This window comes from Pteropus vampyrus, unplaced genomic scaffold, assembly GCF_000151845.1.
Source record: "Pteropus vampyrus isolate Shadow unplaced genomic scaffold, Pvam_2.0 Scaffold138, whole genome shotgun sequence".
Taxonomy (NCBI): domain Eukaryota; kingdom Metazoa; phylum Chordata; class Mammalia; order Chiroptera; family Pteropodidae; genus Pteropus; species Pteropus vampyrus.
Window position 1 is genome coordinate 2,409,189 of NW_011888919.1, and position 17,252 is coordinate 2,426,440.

A 17,252-nucleotide genomic window follows, 5' to 3' on the forward strand; every position below is an offset into this window, starting at 1 on the left:
CACTTTCCCGTCTCAGCACCATCTATTGACCCACCCACCTGCGCTGAGGGTGGTGATTTAGTTTTGCCAGCGAGGCTGGGATGACAGGAAACGCTGGGGAGAGGCCAGGTCTGAAACCACCAGCATGGTCACTGTCAGCATGAGCCTACCTGGCCCTCGGTCTCTGCCTGGCCAGGACTCTCAGGCCACAGTGGTGTCGAGACTGTGCCCACACCCCGATCAACATCTGGTACGCAGGCTCCCTGACCACCTCTGGCCACCTGCTCCCCAACAGCTTCGACATCCTCCCCTCCTTCCCCTCAAGCCCGCCCTTCAAATCTCAGCTCAGGTGCCGACTCTTTGCGATGCCTTTCTCCATTCTGCTTCCTCACGACCATTTAAAATGGCATCGGTGTGACAAAGGGAGATGGAAGTACGGAGAGGCGTGAATGAGAAAAAGGGAAGGCAAAGCCCCCCCCAAGAAAGGGGGGAGTCGGGGTGGGGAAAGAGACTCCCCCCCCAAAAAAAACCAGGGAGAGTCAGGCAGGAAGACACAATGGACGAGGGACCATGTCAGGAAGAACCAGAGGGGACAGTCAGAGGCACCAGTCACAGAGAGAGTGAAAAGATACGGAGCCTGAGAGACGGGGGTCAACGGGCGGGGACTGTGACACATGCAAAGACAGAGCTGAAGGTCCAGAGACTAAGACTCGGGAACCCCACCCACCGGGAACACTCCGTCTCTGCTCGACTCCAGCCTCTGTCTCTGTAGCTCCCAAGCCTCCCTCGACTCCCTAGTCCTTCCCTAGCTTTCTCCACCCTGGCGCCCCTCCTGGCCTCCTCTCTGCCCAGGCCAGGCACTCCAGGGTCTCCCACCCCCATTTCCTGGGGTAGAGCCAGAGGCCCCCCCGCTACTCAAAGGATTTTCCCGACTCTGAAGCTGGGTTCAGCAAAGGAGCCTCTGAAAACAACTGAGGGGGAGACGGAGACCCAGAAGGAGAACAGACCAGCTCAAGGCCACACCAAGAGTCGGGAAAGAATGGTCTGCTGCCCACACAGTCCGGAATTCTTAAACCACAGGCAAGAGAGAAATTTAGGCCAGCGGCCACACAGGCTCATCCCACACCCTCATTGACACAAATGCAAAGAGACCAGGGGCTTAAAAACGATCCCCAGACGCCAGACACACAGACCAAGACTCCTCTCCCAAATTCACAGACACGTACACTTGGCCCGAGGAGGAAGACCCTCAAATCCAGTCACTACAGAAAAGCAAAAGTCAAACATACAGACACACAAGCCTCACAAATTACGCACGTTCAGGAACACAGACTTGCAAACCAGAAGAGACACAATTGCATGCAGACGACACATGCAGACTGTGGCCCCTGAAACCTGCCACATGTATCAAGAGCCTCACCCAGTCCACTCCAGCTCCCGATCCCACGTGCCCAGACAAGAGCCAGGGCCCCGGAAGTCCATCAGACCCGGGCTGTGCCCTCAGGGCCTCCAAGTCTGAGGAAAGGGAGATAATGGTGGCAGCCAGGTTGACGGCTGCCAGGGGCACTTTCCTCAGCTCCTGGTGTGCCAGCCAGAGAGAGGCCGCGCCCTTACCTCTCTGCCAGGTCTCCTCTGCTCCATTCATCAGACATCCAGCGCTTGCCCAGTCCGCGTCCTAGGCTGGGTACTGGGAAGGCAGCAGCGGCCAAGACAGCCTCGGACTCTGCCCCCACGGGACTCAGAATCCTGTGGGAGAGTCAGACCCATCCCCAGACAGTGATGACCCAGAGCGGGCAGGACTGAGATGGAGGACCCCAGAAGACTGTGGGAGCACGAAGGGAGCACGTGACCTGGCCTGAGGGTCAGGGAGGGCTTCTCGGAGGAGAGGGCACCTGAGCTGAGATGTGAAGGATGAGCAGGAGTGAGCCTCGGGCCTGCTAGGGAGTTGCCTCCCAGGCCAGGGGCCCAGCCCGTGCCAAGACCCTGAGACGAGAGACAGCTCTCATTTGCCTAATGATTTACTCGACTATTTGGTCATTCCATTAACATTTGTTTATACCCGACCCCAAGCCAGTCCCTGTACTGGTCCAGAGGTGTGAGTCCCACTTGTCCCTGCTCTTACGGACCTCACGGGCGGGTGGAGCGGCCGACGTGATCACCCACAGAGGCCCTGTTCACTTACCGCGCATTCACCACGCGCCAGGCGCCGTGTGGGTCTGTCGGATGGAGAAACTCATTTAACTGTGACAAAACTCTGTTCTCTCACATGTCATCCTGAGATAGACATCAAACCCGGGAGCTGAGACCAGACTAGAGAGGACGGCAGAGACAAGTAAGACAAGCACATTTATTCGTCCGTTTCTTCCACAGGTTCCCCATATCGTCAAATCGGAGGTGGGGCTCATCCTCAGGTGCGTTGCTTTCTGTCCCACGGACCAGGGAAAACAGTGCTGCCCGTCAAACTATGACACGATATTTCCCTATCACTTAAAAATTTTATTCCCACTCACTGAAAGAGCTCTTTGTAGACTTACTTAGAAGGTGCGGATTTTTACCCTAGAAAACTCGTGCGTGTCTCTGACCAAGAAAATACAGGGGAAGTAAATTGGCTGAGCTGTTCCTGAAAACACACAGAGCCTGACTGCAGAGTCACTTCTGTCTCTGAGCAGGGGACATCCGTGCTTGCCCACACTACATGTCCTCTGAGCCATCAGGAGGGGCCACGATGCTATTAAAAGCGGCTTCATTATCACATCCAGGCAGTGACGGTTACGTCACAGTGACGCCCGGGCCAACAGTGATTATAAGACGCCATTAACTGTGACTTTTCCTGATTTCAGAATTGCTAAAATGTGGGAGAGTGCGTTGTAGAATCAGTGAAGGTGTTTCCTGAGAGTGTCCCCTCCGTCTGCCTGGCCGAGAACACAGCCAGCATGGGGATGGCCCTTGCCTACAGGGAGGAAGTCGATGCGACATGTGCGAACTGTGTGCCAAGGGCCCACTGGTTCACTGCGAAGTGACTGAGACAGCGCCAGCCCTGTCCTCACAGGACTCAGAGTGCAGTGGGGGACACAGACCCGTCCTCAGACAGTGACGACCGACGGTGGGTAAGGTAGAGATGGAGTTGGACAGAGGGTTGTGAGAGCCAGGGGGGGTCCAGCAGGGGCGGGTGTGGGAGCGGAGTGGAGTCTGCCAAGGCATTTTAGAGAAAGTTCGTTCATTCGACACACACTTTCTGAACACCTACTGTGTGCCGGGCCCTGGGCCCGGCTGAGGCTGGACCCAGACCGAGTTCCCACTGAGCCGTGTCGGCGCCTGAAGGAAAAGGGAAAACGTGCACCCCTGACTTCAACGGAAACAAACCCATCAATAATATTTTCAAAACCTACTTCTTGGCTTTTTGCATTTTCAGTTGAGAGAATTTTCATGCTCTACAGTTTCTCTTGGCCACATGGTGATGTTAAATAATTTTAAATTAAGTTACATTAAAATAAAATTATAATAAGTTCTGATTTGATATATATAATTGTTTTAACTCAAACTATTGTGAGTTTTAATATACCCTTTTGATAACTTTTCAATACCATTTTCAACTACTTTAGTGTTCTGGGGAAAAAATAGGCATTAAAAATGTATATAAAAGCCCGGATATATAGGGCCTTTTGCCTCAGGCTCCAGTAAGGTTCAGGAAGTTTCTGCCTGCAGAGGGCCAACGAGCAGTGGCAGGTGCCCCCCGCGAGGAAGGTCAGGCTCAAGAAGAAACACTTGAGGCCAGTATGACATCACCTCTTAATGAATCAAATGCACACGTCCAACCGAGCATCTGCCTTCTGAGAACCTGTCCCACAGATGTTTAAGAACCGAAGTAATTTCCCTGACTTCTCCCTGGAGTCTGCAGGGGAGAAGGGATATCCAGGGGGTCTCACCTGGGTGAAGATGACACTGGGCAAAGTCGGGGGAGGCCACTCCTTGAACCCCTGACTCGCTATCCCTTACTTTTCATTTATAACGGTCACTTTTGATCCCATTTCATTATACATTATAGAATTTTCTCAGATGCGTGAAAGGGACATATCATCCAGGCTTTTAAAATGTATTAGGAACATCTCGAGACATGGCGACCATAACAAATAATGAACACGCCTGTCATCAGGATGCTTGCTGCTGGCTCACTCACAGCGGGAGGGGAAGAAAGGAAATGAAGTGAATTCCCTCACAGGACCATGACTGGATAAACGGCTGAATAAATGTCAGTAATCCCAATAAACTTAATTTTAAAAAATTAGAAAAAAAAAAAAGAAAAAAAGAAATGTCAGTAATCCCCACCATAAGGCCGTCAAAACCATATGTGGCAATTAAAAGGATTGAATCAAGTGACTTGGAGGAGTTCCCTGAGGCGCTGTTGAGGAGCGCGACATGCGGCGATTTGTGGCTAACGCCCTGTTTCTAGAAGACACACGAAAAAATCCCTACGCACCTATATGACATAGACATGACGTAGATCTGTCTATATGATCTAGACACAACATAGAGATGTATATACCTACACGTACGTGGATATCAATACATCCATCTGTACATACCTATGCGTATACATGTTACCAGATGTCTATACGAAATTATTTGAGTTGGGAAAGTAACAGGAGGAGACGGCACGCCATTCCTGGGGCAGGGATCCCTGGGGAGAATCTATGGTGGAGAAAAGAGAGAGAGGAGAGAAAAGGACAAGGGAAAAGACATTGGAAGCGCGAGCGTATGTAGCAAGATTTCAGATCTAGCGCTCAGGGTGGAGACGGACTCAGATGAGGAGGGAGGAACAGAGAGGTGGCCGGGAGGGGGCGCCGCTGAGGCTTCCCGCTGTTCCCACGGCGTTTTCTGCCTATCAGCTGAGCCGCGAGAGCCACTGCTTATTCTTTTTTCGGTTTTGTTTCTTTGAGTGCTTGAAACCATTTAAGTATTTCCACTTGAAAAATGTGCTCACATTTATGCCCTTACGGAAAATCAGAAGGGTACAATAAATACAATGAAATTCTCCGCCCAGATCAGCCCCACTCGGTCCCGGATGTCCCTTCCCCGCCCCCCACTGCAGACTCCAGGGTCACCGCTTCCGCGTGGAGCATTTCCTGAGCACCTGCCTGCTCAGCACAGATGGGTCATATCCTGGCCGCATCCCCAAGGCCTCCAGTCTCAGAGAAGCAGCAGCTTCCTTCCTCGCCCCCCTTCACGGCCTCCCCTGGCTCCTCTGCACCCTCGCCTTAGGGCGGGCATCGTCCAGACAGGGCCGTGGGAGGGAGCATGTATCCTGACTGTGACCCGAAGTATGCTTCTCCTCCCCGACACGAATAGTCAAGGCTACCGCTTACGCGTGCTGAACTCTTGCTGTGCGGAATGTTCTGATTCCTGTGCACATGCCAGCTCTTCCAGCGCTCACATCCACCCCATGAGTAGGAGCCGTTTCCTGGCCTGGGTTGTTTCATGCCGCTAGATGTTGGGGTGCTTTGTTACACAGCCCCACTGACTGGAACGCCCCTTCCTTCTTCTTTTGCTCTGCCGGCCCTTCCAACACAGCGTAAGCCATTCCCCGTGTGAAATTCCTCCCGTTGAAACACCTAAGGTGCTTTTTCTTTTCCTGTCTGACCCCCATTGATCCATCCTTGCTTCTTTGCTAAAAGAACCTGGTTTTGTCTAAAATCTGGGAGCAGCCACGTGCCTTCTAAAAGGCTGGGCCTCTCTCAACCCCAGGGACGGAATGTTGATTCGGGGAAGTCCATCCGGATAGTCCATTGCCTTGCCAGGGACTGGCCAGCTCAGTTCTGGCCAGTGGGACCTGAGCGGGGTCTGGCAGGAGGCGGGGTTTCTAGGAAGACGAGAATGGGAGGCCGCCTCTCCTAGCCTTAGAATGGTTGTATGAGGGCGCAATGCTGGAGCTACAGCCATCACCAGACAAACAGCAACGCGCTGAGGACGGCAGGTTCTAGATGACTCCTTCGAACTGCTTTCATCACCCCCGGCCCCTCCTTACCTCCATTCTTTGTATTTTACTGTATAATATTAGCTATTCCTTACTGTTCCTGCCTCAGGCCTCTGTTTGCGGTTCCCTCTGCCTGGAACGCCCCCGCCCACGCCCCAGACACCTTCATGACCCTCTCCCTCACCCCCTCCCAGACCTTTACTCAGCTATCACCTTACTGAGGCCTCCCGACCCACCGATGTCAAAGTGCGCCCCTGTCACAGCGGTCCCCATTCCTCCTCCGTGTTTTGTCCACAGCACTTACCGGCATCTGGCATATTATATGTGATGATTATTATCCTTCTCCCGCCCTATAACATAACTTCCTGAGAGCAGGGAATTGTTTTTACACCCCCCGGTGTCTAGAATCGTGTTTGATCAATAGATGCGATCAAAAAATATCTGTCGAAGGAGTGTCGAGCGAATCGTTTCAGCTCTTCTAGGTGGACTTTGTCACTTGCACTGGCATGGTTCCTGGCATTCTGCCCCCTGCGAGTCCCCTGTTTTTACCCCTCTGCTCAGTCCTTTGGGTCCAATGCTCATGCTAAAATGACTATCACATCAGACTGAGCATTTGATCTTATGTCCACTCTGGCTCCCAGACGCTGTCATCTGCAGGTCCCCTCGGGTCCCAGAATCCCCAGGTCAACGTAGGCCTGGCCTCCCTTGGCTTCAGTAGACCATATCCGGGCCCTGATTGAGGCTGCAGCCACCGAAAAAGGGAACCCGTGGGATGCAATTCATTCGGATTTGGTGACAGTCGGGAGACTGAGCCCAGAGAGAAGGGGGCCCACGGTGGGGACAGAATGGGCCACTCTAAAAGCCGGGGGGGGGGTGGCATTTGGTCCTTAAGCACCGCCTTGGCTGCCGAGGACTTCACAAGACCCTAAGGAGGGAGACAGAAGGCGGAGTTGTTTCCTAGTGCTGGGGACAGGAGACACAGCCCTAGCGTGGGGGGGGGGTAGCCTGGTACTGGGGACATCCTTGTTGGAGAAAGGAAGCATAGGCTTGGTCTTTGGGACCCCCAAACTGGAGAAGAATGTCTAACCATGGAGGCATCTCCTCTGAGGAGGAAAAACAGCCGAGTCTGCAGGAGGAGGTACAGCCTTTGGGGCGCTGGAGTGAGGAAAGAGGACCTGCCTCCGGGAAGCCCTGGTCTGGGGCGGGAGGCTCACCCCTGGTTCCTGACTTTCTCATCAGAAGCTTCCAGGCGCCACAGAAATAAACGCCGTGGTGGGGGGAGCCAGGGCGCCATCTAGCGACCTTCGACCTTCGGAACAAGCGGGGTTCTCCCGCGCCAGGGCGGGCGAGGCGGGGTTGCTCGGGAGAGTGCCGTGGTGACCTGGGCGGCCACCAGCAGCGGCAGGGCGAGGCGGAGGCCAGGTGCCCAGCCCGAGTGGCACTTGGAGTCGATGACGGCGCGTTGGCTGGAGCTGCAGTTGAGCCGGGTGACCAGGTGACCAGGCGGTGGCCGGGGAGCTCCGGGAGCCCCTCGGTCCCCTCCAGGGCGCCGCACAAGTCGCAGGAGCCGCAGCCGCGCATGCCCATGTTCCAGCCGCCTGCGGAGACGGACACGGGGTGGGGACAGGGACGGGAGAACACGCACAGGCAGGTGTCACCTGCACACGCGCTCGAGCACACACGGGCATCACCACTGGCGCCAGCCCCGCGGCCTCCAGCCCCAGACTTCGGGGTTTCCCTGAGCAAGCAAATTCCCCTGAATTCTCTCTTTCATTAGGTCAGAGGCTTGTGACCTGCAAATTCCCCTGAATTCCCTATTTCGCGAGGTCAGAGGCTTGTGACCTGCCAACCTGGCTGAGGTTTAGTAAAAGAAAAAACTTTTGTCACATCGAAAAGGAAACATGGGAGCGTTCTGACCCCTGAGCTCGGGCCCAGCCACAGCAGCCCTGACACTGTTATTCCTCATACCCGACACTGTGTGACACGTGTTCTTGTCCTCGTGTCCAACGTTAATAAAAACTGACACCCGGAGGCCACTATTTCACACGCCTCTTGAACTTGTTTCAGTGACGTATATGATACGAGTATATGATATAGTGTGATATATTTACATCTAAATACAAATATACGAATGTAACCAGTTTATTGAGGACTTGATGGGAGATGTAAAAAATGAAATAGCCTTGTTTTGCCAACATTTAGTTGGTAAAACGATTGTAGGTTGTTTTTAAATCCTTGTCTTTTCGAGATGTGGATGGAAATGCTGATGGTTGAAGTGATGAGATCTGAGTTTGCGTTCAAAGCGACATGGGGCCTGGGTGGAGAGGCAACAGGCCCGGCCGTGAGTGGGTGACTATGGGAGCTGGGTGACGGGCACATGGGGGTTCATTAAACTCCCCTCTTTTACTTCTCTGAACTGTTCCATCATCCAGACGTTAAGGAGAAATGTCAGCCCCACAGCGTGGGTTCCTCTCGTTTTGCCCTGGACTGGAGTATACTTCCTCAAAGAGCCACGTTCGTGAGTCCTTGTCTCACACCCAACCTCGGGGCCACCCGCCCACACGGGCCCACACGCACGCACAGGCTCACACGCACTCACAGGCCCACACCCACCCACATGGGCCCACACGCACACACGTCTCCGTCACATGCAGCTCCCCTGATGTCCCCAGAGGCCCCCACAGAATCAACACAATCACAACCCATATACGCTGTCCACTGACTTGCCACCCCTCCCCCAAAATACACCCCCGAACACGTATAACACTGCGCTTACAAACCCAGTTCCGGTCCTGGGCAATGCTGATGATGACCAGTTCACGGGAGCCCGACCTGGACATAACAGTCATGACGACTGACGCTGAATTTCATCAGTTCCTGCACGTATGTCCCCCTCCCTCCCCCACACAGATTTCGACATTTCCGAACAGCGTTCTGTCTGCTCCTTGATATCATCCTAGATTCGCTGAAATGCCACACGTAGCATTTCCTGTATTCTAGAACTCTGCTCTTCAATACAATAGCCACTGGCCACACGTGGCTGTGGAGCACTTGGGTTGTGGCTGTTTTGAACCGAAAAGGGGTGTGAGTGTAAAAACCACGTCAGATTTCAAAAGCTTAATAGGAAAATACGGAAGTAAGACATCTCTTCATATGTTCTTATATCGATTGCATGCTGAAATAATAGTGTTTGATATATTGGGTTAAATAGAATATAATACTAAATTAATTTCATCTGTTACTTTGTATTTTTTTAATGAGGCTGCCAGAAAAATATAATGTGGCTTACATTATATTTCTTTTGGACAACTCATCTGGAAGTTTTATAAATTATCTTAGTTAATGCTCATAACAGGCTTTCCCTTTCCTCAGATGGGGAAATTGAGGCACAGAGAGGCAAAGTCATTTGCCCGAGGCCGCCAGCTCATAAGTAGTAGATTCAGGATCTGACCCCAGGCAGCTTGGCCCCAGAGTCCTGCTTTATGCCCTCTACCGTCGCCTCTCTCATGAGCTTACTTCATCCTCACAAAATCCTGAGAGGTGTTCTTCCACCGCCCCCATTTACCAGAAGAGAAAACAGAGGCTCCAAGAGATGAAGTCACTTACCTTGGGCCACACAGAGATGGAGCCCAGACTCAGGAATGCCTGTATCCAAAAGCGGTGTGCTCAGGCTCACTCGGGCACACATGCACGCACGCGTTCCCGTCTTCAGACACAAGTCCGGCTGGACACACTCGGTCTCCCCCTGGGACACCACACGTAGAGGGAGGACTTATGGAGCCCCCGGTGGCCCTCGGCACGCGTAGGACACAGGAACTTGCTCGGGATGCGTGAGGCCAGCCGAGCTGCTACATAGGGAAGGGAGACGGTCAGCCGGGAGGACTCTCAGGACCTCCCAGGGCCCTCTGTGCACTCATAGGCTCTACCACGGGGCAATGACCTCCATGGGCCTTCCCACTGAGCTGGCATCAGGGTGCCTCAGGGCAGCCGGATTGGGAATGGGGGTTAAGTGATGCGCCTGCCTTCCTGACTTCTTCAACCCGGGACACGCTCTCCTCCAAAGTCACCCCGCCACCTCCTTGGCCACCCATTTGACTGCTTTCTGGTGGCAGCATACCAAGAAGAGTGGGTGCCTGGCAGTTGCCTTGGCAACAGGTGATGCTGACCCAGAAGCCAAAGCCAACGCTGTAGGTCAGGGCAGAGACAGACTTGCCAAATTCACAGTCCCTGGAGGCCACACAGGAACCACTTCTCCAGGCAACAGAGAAACCTTCGCCTAAGGCTGGAGAGATGTGGGGGGCAGACTTGTGAGGAAGAGCAGTCGTGAGCCACCACTTAGCTGAGCCCCCAAATCCCTCAGGGTTTCACTGTCAGCATTCACACTGCGTGAGGTCAACTCTAATATACTCGAAGCCTGTCATCATTCGTCAAGACACATAGTTCACAAAGATACTTCCTTCCCCTGCCTTCTTGCACGAGGGTTCCAATGAACAGGGTGGCTCTGTACCTGCCATGTGTCCCTACCCTTTCTGTGACAACCTCGTGCCCTCAGCCAGAAGCTGTTCTAGGATCCCGGCGACACCCAGCAGTGGCCCTGGTACACTATCCCTACTATTCCTATGTATACTGTTGGAATTCCTAGTTAGACTGTTTCTGTGCATCTTGGAATTTATACCGGAGAAAGTCTGGTTTCTCTTTCAACTTACGGAACAGCCCAGTTTTTCCCTTAAGGGCAGGAGGACAGGGGACTTAGGTATCAGTGGGGACCAAGATGGCCACACTGCATCTCCCATCCACATGCTTTTCTGCCACATCACCTTACTGCTTCTGCAACGAGGGGTGGAATCTATTTTCTCACTCCTTAAATCTGAGCTGGCCTCGTGACTTGCTGTGATCAATAGACTGTGGCAGAAGTGACACTGTGCTGGTTTTGGTCTTAACTCTTAAGAAGCTGCTGGTTTCCACTTCCTTCTTCCTTCCTGGAAGCCAGCCACCATACTGTAAGGAAGCTCAACTAGGCTTCCGACCGACGAGAGACCATGTGGAGAGAGGTTTCGAAAGCTGAGAGGCTGTGTAGAACCTTCCAGCCCTAGCAGAGTTCCCAGCTTAGTGTAGCCACATATGTGACCTCAGCTTTCACTCCTTACAGCTGGAGAACTGCCCCACTGAGCCTGGTCAACCCTCAGAATGGTGGGGAATAATCAGTCATTGTCGTTTTAAGCCACAAAGTGGTTTTTTTTTTTTTTTAATTGTGGTAAAAAACACAGAATAGAAAATGCATCCCCTTAACCATTTTGAAGTATACGATTCAGCGCTGTTAACTACATTCATATTCTTGTGAAAGAGATCTCTAGAGCTTTTTCATTTTGTAAAATAAAACAGTACACCCATCAAACAACAACTCCCCATTCCCCTCTCCCCTCGACCCCCAGAAACCACCATTCTCCTTTCTTTTTTCCATGATTTTGACTGTTCTATAATCCTCGCATAAGTGAAATCACGCAATATTTGTCCTTTTGTGACCGGTTAAAGCGCTATGTTTTTTAATGTATTTTTCAGTTATAGTCGATATACAATACTACATTAGTTTCAGGTGTACGACATAGTGATTAGACATTTCTATACCTTGTGAAGTGATCATCTCAATAAGTGTAGTCTCCATCTGGCACATACATAGTTATTACAATATCAATGACTATATTCCCTGTGCTGTACTTTACATCCCTGTGACTATTTTATTTTATTTTTTATTTTTTTTTAGGCGAGGCAGCCCTCGGTTGACCTCACAGATTGCAAGGACCTTGTCAGCTTACAATCTCTTATTTTTTATTTTTTACGCCTACAGCACCTGGTCTTCCTAGGTGGTCTCCCATCCAAGTACTAACCAGGCCCGCCCCTGCTTAGCTTCCGAGATCACACGGGATCGGGCTTGTTCAGGGTGGCATGGCCGTAGACCCTTGCGACTATTTTAATAACTGGCAATCTGTACTTCTTAATCCCTTCCTTTTATTCACCCAGTCCCCCGACCCCCTCCCATCTGACAACCACCAATTTGTTCTCTGTATCTGTGAGTTTGTTTCTGTTTTGTTGGTCAAGCCGCTACATTTTGCGTTGATTTATTATTCAGCAATAGTTAAAACAAATGTGGCATCAGATTCTAAACACACATCCTGCTCTGCAACCGGCCTCTGTCCTCCATGGCCAGGAAAAGGCTCCCGTGCCTGGAGTCACAGCAGCAAACCCGGGAGGGCAAGGAGAGGCCTTGCTGTGCCCCAGGCCCTGTTTCTGCCTCCCTCACCCCATCTTGTCCCAGGGGAGCCCAGGGTGCCCACCTTTCTGAAGACAGCTGTTCCCATCTGGCGGGCAGGAGAGAGGGTCGCAGTGGTAGAGGTCTGAGCAGGTGAAACGGGTGATGATCTTAGCCTTGGTGTGGACTGAAGTTGCACGGGGACCTGGGGAGAGAGGAAGATGGACTGAGTGGAGGGCAACCTGTGTGTGTGTGTGTGTGTGTGTGTGTGCGCGCGCGCGTGCATTTTTGGCCACCTCGGTCTGTGCCTGTAAGTGTGCAAATACGCTGCATGCATGCCCTCCTGCCATGATGCAGTTTGTGTGTGTGAATATGCAGGCCCGTTTCGCTCTGTGCACACGTGGTTGTTTCTGCCTACGCTGAACTCTATCCCTGTGTTCTGGAACCGTCTGTGGGAGGGTGGAGATGTTTGCATGTGTGCCTGTGGGGCCCCTGTGCGAGTAGGTGCTTGTGTGTGTATCTGCGTGAAGAGAGCACATGTGTATGTGGAAAAGGCTGGTTTTGTGGGTCTGTGAGTGTTTCTGTGGGTATGTCTGTGTTCCCAGCAAGGCTTGGGGTGCTTGATATATATATACACTGGCACACAGATGTGAACATCTGTGGATGTTAGTAAAGCGTTTGAGCATGTCTGCGAGTATTTTGAGCTCTGGTATGAGTGTGTGTTGTACCTGTCACTTTCCCGGTCCAGCCGTGTGGATCTGACAACCGATGTGTCCTGCACAGATGTGTCCTGCACAGATTTGTCATGCGTTCATAGAAACCGGACATGAAAAGCGTCCGTGTCCCATGTTCTGGTCATCGGTAATCCTATTTTGCCATTTTTCCTTTCCACGTTGTAAATGTTGAGCTCCCAGGCCTCCTTTTTTTCACCGTGATTATTAATTTAATCCAGTGCTTAGTTTCAAAAAGTGAAACTCCTAGCCACTGGCAATCGGAGCACGCGAAGGCAAGACTGTTCCCGTGTTGCCTGCAGGTTCGGCAAACAGATTCTCTTCAGCCTCACAGAACCATCCTTGCCGTGTGGTCTCTAGCAAAAGCATCTTCTGTGTTCCCAGAGCTGCAGGAACGCTGCTCTCCCCAGGTGTGAGAATGTCCTTTCTCGCCTCTGACACATCTGTAATTCTGCTCAGTTATCTCAGAGAGCTGTCGCCCTGGTAAATACTGTCTCAGTTAGCACTTCTCTTTTCTGGAAGGTGAAAATTATTGTCAGTGTTCTTTCTTAGGCCCAAAGAAGGCTGTTGGCAAATTCGTCTTCTTTCACAAGCAGGGAAGGGAAGGGAAAAAAAAAAAAAAAAAGACCATCAGATTTCTTATTTAAGCCAAATCGAGATCGCTCATTTCTTTTGCACAACAGGATGCTCGTGTTTAGAAATGGGTGCTCTTTCGTAGGTGCGTTTTGGGTGCATGTTTGTGGATGTGTAGATTAAGTGCCAACGGAACTCTCTGCTTCCAGGTGTGCCAGGTGGGCTGTGTGTATGTGTGTGTATGAATACGTATATGAGTGCGTGAGTGTGTGGGTATGCACGTGTGTGTGCATGCCTGGGAGGAGATCCCCTGGGAGCACACAGGATTGGAAGGACAAGTGGGATCCAGGGAGGGCAGAGAGGGTAGGGGATTCAAAGCATCTGGCTGGGCGGGAACAGCCCCCTAATTGCAGTCAGGCCAGGTCGCGAGATAAAATCCAGATGCTTCGGGGCCCCTGGCGGTATTCACTTGCAGGTTGCTGAACTCTGGTGTAGCACAGCCCGTCAGGATTTGAGGACTCCCTGCAGAAACAGGGGGGAGCTGCAAGGGCAAACTCAGACCCTGAGCACCCCCACCTCGATGTCTGTCTTTCTCTGTCTCTCTTGATAGTACTATACAATTTGTTTTCAAGTTGGCCCGGTCATTTCTTACCACCTCTTGTTGTCTGCTCATTTTTGTGATTATAACTTTAGTCCTTCAAATATATCACCTACAGTTCTGCTCTGGAGCTGATAACTACAACAGCTGGGTTCCTCGTGGGTCTGTATCTGTTGTTCGTAGCTTCTGCTGTCACTCGTGGTGGCTTGTTTCCTTGTGCATTTCACGCACTCTGATTGTGAGCTCATATTTGATTGGTGTTAATCCGTGGGAGTCCTAGAGGGTATGTTTTGGCTTATACTGGGAGCCAGGAGGTGCTACCAACCTGAGATCATTTCAGCCTCCTTCCAAGGTCCCTGGCATGTGTGGGAGTTTAAGGGTCAACTCCTTGACCTCACTGCTGACCCAAGACCTAGGCACCCAAAGCAGGCCGTTATCAGCATTCACTCTTGAGGCCACTGTGCCTTTCATGCTTCCTCACTGTTCTCGTTCTGATTTCTGCTTACATTTTTTAGTTTGTTTGGATATCGCTAGAAATTTCCCTAACTTCTTGTAAGCCCCAACGAGCATGGGAAAGTATCGTCGTACAGTATCTAGTTCATCTGTAAACAGTGGCAGACTCAGGGAGATGGGTTGTGGGGGCAATCTGTCCTGGGAGCAGGCTATAAGGAGGTGCATTGTCTGTAAAGCATTTAAAAACAATAATAACCTCCTAAAAGTCAACCTGCTTTTTATCATCACCATGTCTCAGCATTTCTAATCAATGACAGTGATAAAATATTGCTCCCTGCCAGGTGGAGCACTCCCACCATACCTGCCCGCCCCCCTTCCCAGTAAGCTGCTGTTTGTAGCAGGAAGACCCTTCAAAGGATCTCGCCCACCAGACTGTCAGGAACAGAGGCCCAGGCCACGTCTCTGTCACTTTGTTGACTTTATAGGCTGTGTATCCTCTGGTCAGCGTGGTTCTATGCTAAGCCTTTTGCTCGAAAAGGCTCTGCTCCAACTGTTTGCAAGCATGTAGTGGGGATTTTAAAATATATCTGCAAATCTTTTGACACATCAAGAGATGAAGGTCTATGTCTCCTCCCTCGAAACCAAATGGACTTTTGTGACTCTTACAACCACGAAAGCACTGTAGAAGGGACATGGTGTGACTTCCGAAGCTAGGCCATAAAAGCCCACGCAGCTGCCACCTTGTTCGCTGGAATAGTTGCCCTTGAAGTCTTCAGCTGCCATATAAAGATGGTGGCAGCCACACTGTGAGGAAGCCCAACCTAACCATGTGGAGAGATGGCATGGAAAGGCCCTGAGTCTACATGTGTGCCCTCAGCCCTAAAGTTACAGTCCCAGCCACGCTGCCCCCCACCCCCCGCCCTGGCTCACATGAGAGAGAGAGACCCAGGACTGTCCAGCTGACTTCTTAATGGATTCCCAACGCACAGAGACCACAAAAGTTAATAAAATGGTGGTGGTTGTTTTAAGCCACTCTGTTTGCAAGTGATTTGTTAAATAACCACAGATAACCAGAACACACACGCAAATGCACCTCAACACTTATTTGTGCAGGTGAGAGAGAGGCCCACTATGCAGATGACCTCCTGGAGGGAGCCCTTACCGCCACTCCATGTCCCATTGAGGGTGACACACACAGTCCGGGATCCGGTGCAGCTCATGACCGAAAGGGAGTCACATGGGGCTAACTTATCCCCAGAACAGTGGGGACACTTCACCCCGTTGGGCTGGGCTTTGGGCCCTGCTTTCGGTGGCAGTAGGTGCAATCAGGGTGTGATGGGGTTAAGGAACACCCCCTCTCAGCCCTCCTGCCCCCTCCAGCCCTCTGTTCTCACTGCCTCCAACTGCCATAGTCCTGAGCATTTTCCTCTCAAGTGAGGCCAGCCTGGTCTCAGTCACCTCCTTCCCGCCCCTGAAGACCTATTCCAAGGAACAGTGAATGAAGCTAAAAGTTTGTCCTAAAGGAACCTTCGGGCTGAGTCCTAAGGCTTTTTTTATTCATTCTACAAACAGTTCTGGAGCACCTACTCTGTACCAGGCCCTGTTCTGGGGACACAGCCCTGAGTACACAGACGAAAGCCCTCCCTTATAGACCTTGAGTTCCAAAACAGATTCAAAAGCGATCCTGTTATTTTAGGTTTTAAGATATTGTGATGTTCCGCCAAAGAGTGAGACTGTGGCTTCCTGGTCCCCCGCTGTCTGATTAATTTTCAGAGCTTTCTTAGAGAACTGAAACATTTCAAAGGAAGCTGTCCGAGCATAATTTTCCTGAGTCAAAACTAAGCCACAACGCGTTTTAATGTGGACTTGTATTGAAACATCAGCAGATACAGAAAAGCAAACTAAAAAAAAAAAAACCACGACTATGAACTGTGTCGGCTAAGTGGCCACTGTCCATGTGTGGCTATTGAACACTCAAAACGTGACTGGTTCCTTTAGCCATGTGCTGTGAGGGTAAGAGACACTGAATTTCAGAGGCTCAGTTTGAAAAAACAATGTAAAATATCTCACTAGAAGTATTACATTGATTATATATGTGTTGAAATTATATTTTAGGTACATTACCTTAAAGTGCATTGTTAAAATTAATTTCACCTGTTTCATTGTGATTTCTAATATGGCTACTGGAAAAACTCTCATCACATGTATGGCCCACATTACATTTCTACTGCACGGTACTGCTATTGTTTCTCTGCCAAAAGACAGTTCCTCGAAGCATTGCAAGGCAGGCCCTTCAATCTTTCTTTACTCGTAAGAGTTTTGTTCAATGCAGCTTTCGTCATACCTGACGTTTGATAATCTGAATAGTAGGCCCACCTCTCGGCTTAGACCCGGCCATTTTATTTGGTTGAGATGCACAATTTAGAAGGAGCATCACCCCTGTGGTTTGCAAGGATGGCTCTGAGCCCCGAGTGTGGAACTGTCTCAGGTCTCCCGCTGATACGCCAGCCAAATGCCAATTCCTTCCTTGGAGAAATGACCAAGGCGCAAAAAGCCACCTTTCTCACCACTCGGGGCCAGGTCTAGAGGGAGGCCAGCGGAGAGGCGCTCACTCTCAAGGTCGTCCAAGGGCAGAGTTAGCCCCTGAGAGTGAGCACCTCCTGAAATCGCGCCCTTCGAAGCATCTCGCTGGCCACACAT

The 17,252-nt window shown here is 51.2% G+C and overlaps 1 non-coding gene across 1 annotated transcript; it reads right to left on the bottom strand.

Annotated features, from left to right (window-relative positions):
* Nucleotides 1-11,786: 11,786 nt before the first annotated feature.
* Nucleotides 11,787-11,905, bottom strand: LOC111744675. The gene has a single exon (XR_002782272.1). It is a non-coding gene; the product is annotated as a 5S ribosomal RNA (ribosomal RNA).
* Nucleotides 11,906-17,252: the final 5,347 nt, after the last annotated feature.